The 12,262-nt window shown below is 42.4% G+C and overlaps 1 protein-coding gene across 19 annotated transcripts in view; it reads right to left on the reverse strand.

Annotated features, from left to right (window-relative positions):
- Positions 1 to 12,262, reverse strand: part of LOC126326569 (patronin) — a 377,528-nt gene that overhangs the window by 16,320 nt on the left and 348,946 nt on the right. The gene's annotated exons all lie outside the window — the stretch shown is intronic.

Genomic DNA, 12,262 nt, shown 5'->3' on the forward strand with positions numbered 1-12,262 from the left:
CCAATAAGCATTCAATTGTCAGAGCATTAAAACTACATGCCATCGGCAACAAAAGAAATGAGATATATCTGAACATGACCAGAACTATAGTCAATATATAACTTTTCAAAAACCCTGAGTGCTTGCTCGGCGGGCATCGATGCAGCAGCAAAAAAAACCAGATACTATTGAAATAATTCATTGGACCTGGGTTCAACAGTACACTATAAACAAGTGGCCTCAAGAGAACAGCTGTGTGGCATTAACATCTCATTGCAGGAAAATGCTACCCCTGGATACCAGCTGTTGATTTGCTCTTGCCCACCAGTCACCCGCCACAGTCTACTGTACGGTCACCCCATAGAAATCTTTATCAAATTGTCTAACAGCGTCTCAGAATGTGAAGTTAGTAATCCCTTAGCAACTGAAATAAAAAAGTGTGTAGGACAGAATCTAGCAATTAGAAGCCCTCAAGAAGACCACTGCGAAGAGAATCGAAACATCAGAGGATTTGTTGTCTTAGATATGGCCTAATACCCAAAACCTACTTTATTCAAATTGACACTGGCCATTGCTCACATTGTTCGTGGCATGAACTACAATGCAGAGTTTTCCACTAACCTGTCGGAATACGCCATTTGGTAAACTGGTCATGAAGGGCGTGACAATGGGTTTTTTCCTTCTTACCACCTAGTAGAGCACATTCAGCCTCTCTCGCACAATTTTCATATTAGCCCCATATCAATATAATTTCAGAAATTATAGAAGTTTGGATCTTAAGAACTGCTTGCTGTGACTTCTTACCCAGTCACCTGCCAGAATAGCACAGCCAACAAATTATTGTACAGCCTCCCATCAGTAGGAATCTTTCATGTTGAACTGTCCAATGGTGGCCCAGAATGTGACATCAAGAGTCACTTGATAACCAAAGAAAGAGTAATGCAGATAATCCCCAGAATGTAGCAATTAGTAACTCTGAACAGGACGGCTGTAAATGTTGTCAACAAGTTGATGGAATAGTTGTTTATTGTTTTATAATGACATAGTCTAATACACTAAATGATTTTATGCAAAATAGAGGACTGTAATTCATCATGGACTTGCCTGCCCAATCCCATGATTCACACCCATAGAGCACATCTTTGATACAAAAATTAGATATGTGGTTCTGTACTAGTCTTCTGCAAGCAATTTTCATGAAATGACAACACAACCTGACAGTTGCATGCACATAAATTTTGATTCCAGTCCTGTTTATTAGAGATGTGGACAACTTTCGACATAATATGTATGGAGTTTGATATAAATCTGAACTAAAAGGAAGATCTCAAATAGTGGCCGACTTTTTGAAAGCTTATCTCTTTGATCACTGATTGTAGTACCTCATGTTTTTTGAATCCAGCGGTTTTGGTGATTAGAGAAGTGTGTCCAAATAGCATGAGAAGCCTCTTTACAGATCATACTTTGAAATCCGGGCTACAGACAGCCTTATAACCACCATCTGGACACAAGTCTACATGGTTCTTCCTATTAGTATTTTCTTCTTCCATAAAGGAGTGTAGCATTTCAAAGAAGTCTGTTGTTTTTCTTAGAAGAGTAATTTTCATGAAAAAGGATCTTCATGAAATTTGTTGTCATATATAAACCATACATAAAACATTAGGTGTGCTCCATCATGGTTGTCTGTGGTTTGTAGCAGTACATGTAATTATTTAATACAGCAACACACCTCGCTTCTCTCTACTGCAACAATGAAAGATGTTCATGGAGAAAAATGATTTTAATTAGTAATTTATGAAGAACAGCACACTGTGCATGCATTTTTTATTCACATGTAGATATGAAGGGTGAAATGGGAGCACAGTGCATCAACAAGAGGTGATGCCGAGACAGTGCCTTTAGTTGCAATGGGAAGTATTCACACTTTCCAGTTGCACTTTGGGGGTTCTGTGGAGTCCAGAGAAAAAGTGGCCTGAAAACAAAGGTCTAGACCCAAAACAGAAGAGGCTGCAAATGTAACCTTTTGCTTTTCAATGAGTTATCATGTACAGAATGGCTAAGAGCATTTGTATATGACCAATCTATTCACTCGAAGCAATTTTTTATGAGAAATGTTAAATATTGAAAAGCTCTTTCAAGAGTAGTTATGTTGTTTTGTAGCTAGTGGGTACAGATATAATCTCTCTTACAGCTCTTGCCCTCCGCAGAAGGAATAGAAGTCCCATAGTACAATTATAGTGCTGCATTGCTGGACCACTGCATCAAGAATACTGCAAGAGGACAACCATCAAGTTGGAATAAGATAACAGTAATTGTGAACAGCATCAGGATGATGGATCAATTCATGACGTAGGTACCCTTAGCAACGCAAACACAAACCTAAATCATACCATTTCAAGCTTCAGCCAAATGAATAGCAAAAATCACCCTTGCCTCTTTAGTTTTCCAACCAACTGATCATTAAAGATGTTGTTAGCCATAGGGAGTACTGGAAGACTAATAGTGTTGTCTTACAAAGGCACACTTGCCAGTTGCTTGGCAGCAGACTCTAGCAGCATAACTGATACCACATCTGCTGGTCATTTCTTTTAATTTGTGCGAAAAGCATTCTACCTTGTTTTTATTCCGTATTTCTTGTAATTTTATTACGAAACATACTTCAGTATACAGGACTTTGAAACAAATGACACACTCGTCATTCTTCATTTCCAACAGTAGTACATGTAACACCATTTCAGGTAACTATGATTATAGTTTCTGCAGTTTCATCTATTCACATCTTTAAAACTGCACCATACATTTGAAATATCACACTTTGTAGTTATGTTTGAAACATGATCAATGCTGGCAGGGAAAAACAAACAGGGCCAGAGGACAAACTACAATTAAAAATGAACTGAATTTGAGAAAACTAACCTTCAAACTGGTTGTTATACGAAATAACAACAAATGAGTCTTGCTGTGCCAATCATGCTGCCATTTTAACAGCACCTACCTGCTGGTCTGCAATATACATTGATGCGGGAAAAAAATCTCAACAGCAAGGAGGAGTTGTACGACAAACTAAAGTTGGTACCCTTTTTTACATCTCAAAGAGGATTCAACTCAAATATCATGCCATTTGCATAAGAGTGATGCTAGTAGCACCACTATCAGGATGCAAATAAGGTTTGTTTCAAATACACGTTGTAACAGTAATGGACATTTAGTTACCTTTGAGATCGGATGTGGCATGTTGCTGTTACTCAAAAATGCCTTTAAGATGACAAAGACACCATTAAGACCACCTCACTGAGTTGAACGAGGGTGTGTAATAGGGCTACGAGAAGCTGGATTTTCCTTCTGTGATATTGCAGAAAGATTTGGTATGAATGTAGCCACTATATATGACTGCTGGCGGCAGCAGTCACAGGAATGTAGAGTCGCAAGAAGACCCAGTCCCAGAGAGTCACATGGCTTTGTCAAGAGGGAAATCCATAATGTTTGGAGTGTAGCTCTGTCACAGTTCACTGTGTCTGCAGCAGCAATATGAGCAGCAGTTTGCACCCTGTTGACATGACAAACTGTTACAAATCTTTTATTTTCGCGACAGATCTGAGCTAGGCATCCTGTGCTTTCCACAATGTATTAAGATGAAGGGAAATGAATAGTGCAATGAAGAGAGAGAAAAAGGAGACAGTGAGGGGAAGACAGAGAAAAAGGAGACAGTGAGGGGGAGAAAGAGGGGGGGGGGCGACATGGGGGGAGAATATTTATATTTGCAGTCCGTATGTGAAATGTATGTTGGTAGCAGTAACATAATCCTGCAGTCAGTTTCAAATGCCAGTTCTCCGAAGTTTCTCAAAAAGAACGCTGTCTCTCTGCCAGTGGTTCCCGAACCATCTCTGTAACTCTTGCGTGTTGCTTGAACTGATCTGTAACAAATCTGACAGTGGTATATATCCCAAATACTTGAGTGGTACACAAGATTTGTTGGGTTGGGTTGTTTTGGGGAAGGAGACCAGAGGTCATCGGTCTCATCGGATTAGGGAAGAATAGGGAAGTCGGCCGTGCCCTTTCAGAGGAACCATCCCGGCATTTGCCTGGAGTGATTTAGGGAAATCACGGAAAACCTAAATTAGGATGGCCGGACGCGGGATTGAACTGTCGTCCTCCCGAATGCGAGTCCAGTGTGGTACACAAGAATAGGTCTCACTAGCAACCTATATGTTGTCTCCTTTACAGATGAACCACACTTTCCTTACTTGCTTGTTCCATTTTACACCACTTGAAAATGATACACCCAGATATTTACATGACATGATTGTGTCAAGTAGGACTATACTAATGCTGGATCCAAACATCATGGTTTTATTTTTTCTACTAATCCGCATTAATTTCCATGTTTCTAAATTTAGAGCTATAAATTTTGTCTAATCACCTTTTATTCTCCTACAGTCTCTCAACTTTGACACCTTCCCGTACAGCACAGCATACTCAGTGAACAACTGTAGAGTGCTGTGCATACTATCCATCAGATCATTTACATATATGCAGAAAATGACAGCAGTCCAATCACACTTCCCTGGGGAACTTGTGGCGTTAATGTTGTCTTTGATGAACACTTGCTGTTGAGGACACTAACTATGTTGTGTTACATGAGAAATCTTCGTGCCACTGAAACATCAGGGAACTTATTCCAAATGATTGTACCTTTGTTAACAGTCTGCAGTGGGGCACTGCGTCAAATGCTTTCCAGAAATCTGGAAATATAGACTCTTTCTGTTGTCGTTTATATGTAGTTTGCACTTACCACGTGAGAGAAGGGCAGGCCGAGTTGTTTTACTCTTCTTGGATATAGCAGTCACCTGTGCCTCCTTCCAGTCACTTGGGACTTTGTGCTGGCCATAAATGAAAGCTAAGTAAGAAGCCAAAGCAATAGAGTACTCTTCATAAAACCGAACTGGAATTCCATCCTGACCTGCTGACTGATTTATTTTCAACTCTAATTTGTTCATTATAAATGGTTTTGTGCAAGCTTGTGACTGTGATATATTCATATTACAGAAAGTTTGAAAATAAAATGGTAAACAAAAACTTCGAGTAAATCAGTGAATGATGCATTGGGAGCATACTTATATATAAGTAGTAGCGCATAGAAATAAGCACCGTTGTGAAATAGATATAAGCAAATTGCAACCAAGATTGTTAAGATAAAGACCATCTCTAGTAAACTATTCATACTCTGTGGCAGTCTGTAACATTATCTCTGATGACTACATAAAAAAAAAATCTTTGTAGCCATTCGTTTATTTATGTTATTCTCAATTTATACTGTGCACAGATAATTGTGTGTGATGTTTAACATTTGAGACACTCTGCACTAATCAACCATTAGGAAACTGTAAGTACAAGTTCTTCCAAATTTCAACACTAAAACTGACAACTAACTAAAAATTGCCCATTCTTATATACAGCACTAAAGACAGGAAAACAAAGCAGAACCACACACATCAATAACATTGTGTAAAAACAGCATAGTGCACAGACAAAATGCACTTGAAAATGGGAATCACTTTCTGAAATACCAGTGTAAAATGTGAATAAGAGAAAATCTTGATTCGTAGCAGAAAAGTTACTTATAAACAATCCCATTATTTTCAGCTCTTTCAGTTGTTTCCGTACACCAGGGATGCGTATTACTAAGTCGTCCATATGGTCAAATAATGGTATGCTGTACTATTCTCCTAAATGCACCATTTCTTAAACATGAAATTTATAATTTCATCTCTAGCTTTTTTATTTCCAACCAACACACCAGACTGGTCAACAAGTAACTGGATGGAAGCCTTAGACCCGCTTAATGACTTTACATAGGACCAGAACTTTTTGGGTTCTCAGCCAGATCTTCTGCTAAGGTATGATTGTCATAAAGTTGTATGCTTCACGCACAGATCTTTTCAAAGATGAAAGAATATGTTTTAACTTTTGCCTGTCATAATTTGCTTGTTCTGTTTTGAACCGAGAGTGTGCGCAGCAGCCTTTGCTTCTTAACCTGTTTCTGAATTATGTTGTTAAACCATGGTGGGTCTTTTCCATTCTTAATCCACTTATTAGGCACATAGTTCTCCAGATCCTGATTTACAATCTTTTTAAATTTGGCCTATACTTCCTCTATGTCCATCTTACAGGAACTAAGTGATGTCAGTCCACTGTCTAACAGATATGCTAACAACTGCTTATCTGCTGTTTCTAGTAGAAACACTATCCTAAGCGTCTTGATTGATTTATTAACTTTCATAATCATAGTTGCTGTACTGACATCATGATTACTAATCCCTGTTTCTGTAGAGATGGTGTTGAACTTGCCCCCTTCTAACAGCCGTGTACCACAAGTCTCTAGAGGAATGGAAGGTTCCAAATGATTGGAAAAGAGCACAGGTAGTCCCAGTCTTCAAGAAGGGTCGTCGAGCAGATGCTCAAAACTATAGACCTATATCTCTGACGTCGATCTGTTGTAGAATTTTAGAACATGTTTTCTGCTCAAGTATCATGTTGTTCCTGGAAACCCAGAATCTACTCTGTAGGAATCAACAGGGATTCCGGAAACAGCAGTCGTGTAAGACCCAACTCACTTTATTTGTTCACGAGACGCAGAAAATATTAGATACAGGCTCCCAGGTAGAGGCTATTTTCCTTGACTTCCTGAAGGCGTTCAATACAGTTTCGCACTGTCGCCTGGTAAACAAGGTAAGAGCCTACGGAATATCAGACCAGATGTGTGGCTGGACTGAAGAGTTTTTAGCAAACTGAACATAGCATGTTGTTCTCAATGGAGAGACTTCTACAAACATTGAAGTAACCTCTGGCGTGTCACAGGGGAGTATTATGGGACCACTGCTTTTCACAATATATATAAATGACCTAGTAGATAGTGTTGGAAGTTCCATGCGGCTTTTCGGGGATGATGCTGTAGTATACATAGAAGCTGCAGCATTAGAAAATTGTAGCAAAATGCAGGAAGATCTGCAGCGGATAGGAACTTGGTGCAGGGAGTGGCAACTGACACTTAACATAGACAAATGTAATGTATTGCGAATATATAGAATCCTATATTGTATGATTATATGATAGCGGAACAAACACTGGTAGCAGTTACTTCTGTAAAATATCTGGGAGTATGCGTGTGGAACAATTTGAAGTGGAATGATCATATAAAATTAATTGTTGGTAAGGCAGGTACCAGGGTGTGAATCATTGGGAGAGTCCTTAGAAAATGTAGTCCATCAACAAAGGAGGTGGCTTACAAAACACTCGTTCAACCTATACTTGAGTATTGCTCATCAGTGTGGGATCCTTACCAGATCAGGTTGACAGAGGAGATAGAGAAGATCCAAAGAAGAGCGGCGCGTTTCATCACAGGGTTACTTAGTAAGTGTGATAGCGTTACGGAGATGTTTAGCAAACTTAAGTGGCAGACTCTGCAAGAGAGGCGCTCTGCATCGCGGTGTAGCTTGCTGTCCAGGTTTCGAAAGGGTGCGTTTCTGGATGATGTATCGAATATATTGTTTCCCCTTACTTATACCTCCCTGAATACACACATTATTTTTGATTACTGCAATGAACACTCCCTTTACTATGGTGTCTAATCTGTCTTTCTGATATATGTAATGCACCAAGCTAAATAGCTCAGCTTTCTACTTTGGGGAACAGCCAGTGCTCTGTACTGAGAATAATTTGAGTGTGAGAACTTTCCTGGAGGGCAGCAAATTTGGGAACTTTGTTGCGAATATTCTGACTGATAAAATGTCAACAGACAAAATGTCTTTAATCTGAATGTAGTCTGTCTTCCCTTTCTGCTTATCTACTGGCGAGTGTTCATCAGAGTACATCAAACTGCCACGTAGCCTAAAAAACCAACCATGTGCACTTTGCAAGTACACTGCTACCTGAGCAACTGCTTCCTTTGTGTAGTGCACCCCTGACCTATCAAGAGTGCTCCTAAAAATTCCCACCCAATAATGCAGGACTAGAAACCTGCAGCCAAGACCATAACAAGAATCAATAAAGCCTTTAGTTGTAATCCTTCACTTGGCTCTAAACTAAAGGACCCTGATTAACTCTGGGAACAATGCTGCATATTGTGAGTTCTGCTTGCACCTCCGTGTGTGAGGCCAGCAGCCTTCACCATGTCCACCAGCCACCTGCATGAACTTAGGACGACCTCACAACCCATTCAACAACTTTCACCAATGTGAGCCACAACTTATAGACAACTGCACCTTGCACACTTGATAGCCACAGCAAGACCACATCCACTTCTTGGATGAGTTCCCACCAGCATACATGGCGTGTGCACAGAAGCTTGCTTTCCAGCCCTGAATGCTATCTTCCTAAGGGTGCTCCATATTGCACATCATGTTGGTGGCACCTGATATAACCAGCAAAGCTCTACCCATGTGTGCCTGCTCGGATCCTACTTAAGGAGCAGCCATCTGTCTATTCACAGGGTGAATTGGCAAAGCCAGACGGCCAGTCTCCACATTAGCCCCTCCGCTACAAGTGATGAGAATGCATTTACACCCACTACTCACTCTGCTGTGAGGGTGGATCTAACGCCTTGAGGTACATTGGGAGTTGCCTCAGCAGCAGGGCCTATGACTGAACAAGTGACACCTGAGGTGCCAAGTGACGTGCCAGATTCTCTGACACTGCTACATTCCAAGGCAGCTGCCTGCAGGTGGCTGACAGTAGCTAAAGGCACATTCAGCTGTTTGCAGACTGCGGCCAGCTCATCCTGCATCCACACACAGCATGCATACTTCCTATACGTGCTAGCCAGACTAACTGAAGAAGTAAACTACAAATGCAGACAGAAATCAAAGAATGGAAAATCCAGGATGTGTCTATTGTTGACAAAGGCCATTGGCCAAAAGCTTTAAGTGTGACAATTTTTTTGTTATGCCTATCTGCAACTCAGCATCTCTGCTATATGGTGAGTAACAACTTTCCTTCTGATTATACACTCCTGGAAATGGAAAAAAGAACACATTGACACCGGTGTGTCAGACCCACCATACTTGCTCCGGACACTGCGAGAGGGCTGTACAAGCAATGATCACACGCACGGCACAGCGGACACACCAGGAACCGCGGTGTTGGCCGTCGAATGGCGCTAGCTGCGCAGCATTTGTGCACCGCCGACGTCAGTGTCAGCCAGTTTGCCGTGGCATACGGAGCTCCATCGCAGTCTTTAACACTGGTAGCATGCCGCGACAGCGTGGACGTGAACCGTATGTGCAGTTGACGGACTTTGAGCGAGGGCATATAGTGGGCATGTGGGAGGCCGGGTGGACGTACCGCCGAATTGCTCAACACGTGGGGCGTGAGGTCTCCACAGTACATCAATGTTGTCGCCAGTGGTCGGCGGAAGGTGCACGTACCTGTCGAACTGGGACCGGACCGCGGCGACGCACGGATGCACGCCAAGACCGTTGGATCCTACGCAGTGCCGTAGGGAACCGCACTGCCACTTCCCAGCAAATTAGGACACTGTTGCTCCTGGGGTATCGGCGAGGACCATTCGCAACCGTCTCCATGAAGCTGGGCTACGGCCCCGCACACCGTTAGGCCGTCTTCTGCTCACGCCCCAACATCGTGCAGCCCGCCTTCAGTGGTGTCGCGACAGGCGTGAATGGAGGGACGAATGGAGATGTGTCGTCTTCAGCGATGAGAGTCGCTTCTGCCTTGGTGCCAATGATGGTCGTATGCGCGTTTGGCGCCGTGCAGGTGAGCGCCACAATCAGGACTGCATACGACCGAGGCACACAGGGCCAACACCCGGCATCATGGTGTGGGGAGCGATCTCCTACACTGGCCGTACACCTCTGGTGATCGTCGAGGGGACACTGAATAGTGCACGGTACATACAAACCGTAATCGAACCCATCGTTCTACCATTCCTAGACTGGCAAGGGAACTTCCTGTTCCAACAGGACAATGCACGTCCGCATGTATCCCGTGCCACCCAACGTGCTCTAGAAGGTGTAAGTCAACTACCCTGGCCAGCAAGATCTCCGGATCTGTCCCCCATTGAGCATGTTTGGGACTGGATGAAGCGTCGTCTCACGCGGTCTGCACGTCCAGCACTAACGCTGGTCCAACTGAGGCGCCAGGTGGAAATGGCATGGCAAGCCGTTCCACAGGACTACATCCAGCATCTCTACGATCGTCTCCATGGGAGAATAGCAGCCTGCATTGCTGCGAAAGGTGGATATACACTGTACTAGTGCCGACATAGTGCATGCTCTGTTGCCTGTGTCTATGTGCCTGTGGTTCTGTCAGTGTGATCATGTGATGTATCTGACCCCAGGAATGTGTCAATAAAGTTTCCCCTTCCTGGGACAATGAATTCACGGTGTTCTTATTTCAATTTCCAGGAGTGTATTAAAGCCAACAGAAACCTAGATACGCAACTTGCTACCATCCTTATGTCACAAATGGACATTGATGCCATAATGAGTTATGTAGCTGGCTGTTCAGAAGAAATGAAAACTCCACTACAGAATTCCTGAATATACACTTACAGTTAAAACATGATGTTAAACCTCTTAACTAGAGAAACATGGACAAAATATAAGAAATAATATACTACTAGTAAAACACAGGAAAAGCTAAATATGTAACTCTGGAGTGTGAACAGGCAACAGCAGAGGGTCTGATTCACTTGCTTAAAAAATGAATGCTTGTCCTTTGACTTAGGCCGCAGAGCATGTTCGGAAACTGAGTGCTGAGTGTCTCCATTCTCTTCTATGCTCAGCCAGTTTAGAAATAGCAATTCCTATGTAAGTTGCTGTGCAGTGGGCAAAAGTTAGTTGATGCACAGTTTCACAAGTTGCTCTGCCCAGGGTACTGTAAGATTTAACAGTGGTGGCACTGGAGTAGGTGATAGCAGGAGGGTGCCTGCAGGTTTTACAATGGAGATGAATGTTTGGGTAGGAACCATAGGGTAGTGATAATGGTTTGGGAATGCCATATGGTTCAACTAGGAAATTACAGAGATTGGGAGGGCAATGGAATATGACAGTGGGTGGAGTGGGAGGATATCAGACAGAGAGGAGCCTATTTTAGGGATCTATGAGAAAGCCATAGGTTTAGCACTGTAATTTGTTGAGTATTCAAGCCCTGGCTAACAATATGGAGGGGATGTTACTGTAAATAGAAGGAGCTACATCACACCTACTGTGGCTGGATGGTGCTACATCATGACCAGGAAGCTCTAGCTTCAATTCTACAGTACCTTTTCCCAAATGATACAACATCTAGAGTACCAAAATCAAGGTAACTGCATTTACGGTGGAGATGAACAACCTGTGATGTACTAAAGTGTAGGTGGGGGGGTGGGGTGGAAGAAGGGGTCAAATTGTTCTGCATCGTGTCACACTGCGCTATATTATGTATGGAGCAGATAATCATTCTGTTGCTCTCTTATAACCCCTTGTCTTGGCATCTAGCAAAATATAACCACTTTCCAAAGGGACACCTGTCCAGCCAACAGATTCCTGTAAGTGCTGTTTTCACTGTTTGGGCAAATAATTCTTTGGTTTTTAACTTCCGCTAAGTAGTGATCACAATGGCTATACGTCACTTTTTCTTGCTTCAAGAACACTTCCCCGACACCAAAATAAGGAATACAGCTATTAGCTGGTCCCAGGATTTTCACCACACATCATAACCACGGGCCAGTTCTGTGAATATCTCTGATGCATCTGGTTTGCCAATCTGAGACCTAACATTTCCCACTAATGTGCAGACCCTGCCCATTGGATTTAGCTACACGGTCTGCCCGCATGTCAGGTCTGTTCACATCTGAGGAAAAATTGGCATATTTTTGTGGTTTATCCATGGAACCAGAACTGCTGTGCATGTGCGACAGCATGGACAACACATTTCTGGAGTTGTGGCTGTGTCTCACCACCAGTGCATTGGACAGTATAGGATTTTATTATTTTTAGCACATTTTTGGGTTTTAAAAATGGTTTATATCTTCGAGGTAAACTACAGGTGATGCTAGGAAAAAGATCACGGCAGTCGCCAGATGTATGGGCCTTTGTAAAGTGCAGTAATCGTTAACACCAGTAAAATAATGAACATAACACAGTTATAGGTAATAGCCTACAATAATGAACATAGTACAATCAACATTTTACAAGCACTCACTATAGAGTTAGTTTATACAACTCATCCTCCTGAACCCTTTCATGCTTCTTTCAAGAGACCTACACTCCCTTTCTGAGATTATTTC

The sequence above is a fragment of the Schistocerca gregaria genome, chromosome 2 (assembly GCF_023897955.1).
Source record: "Schistocerca gregaria isolate iqSchGreg1 chromosome 2, iqSchGreg1.2, whole genome shotgun sequence".
Classification (NCBI taxonomy): Eukaryota; Metazoa; Arthropoda; class Insecta; order Orthoptera; family Acrididae; genus Schistocerca; species Schistocerca gregaria.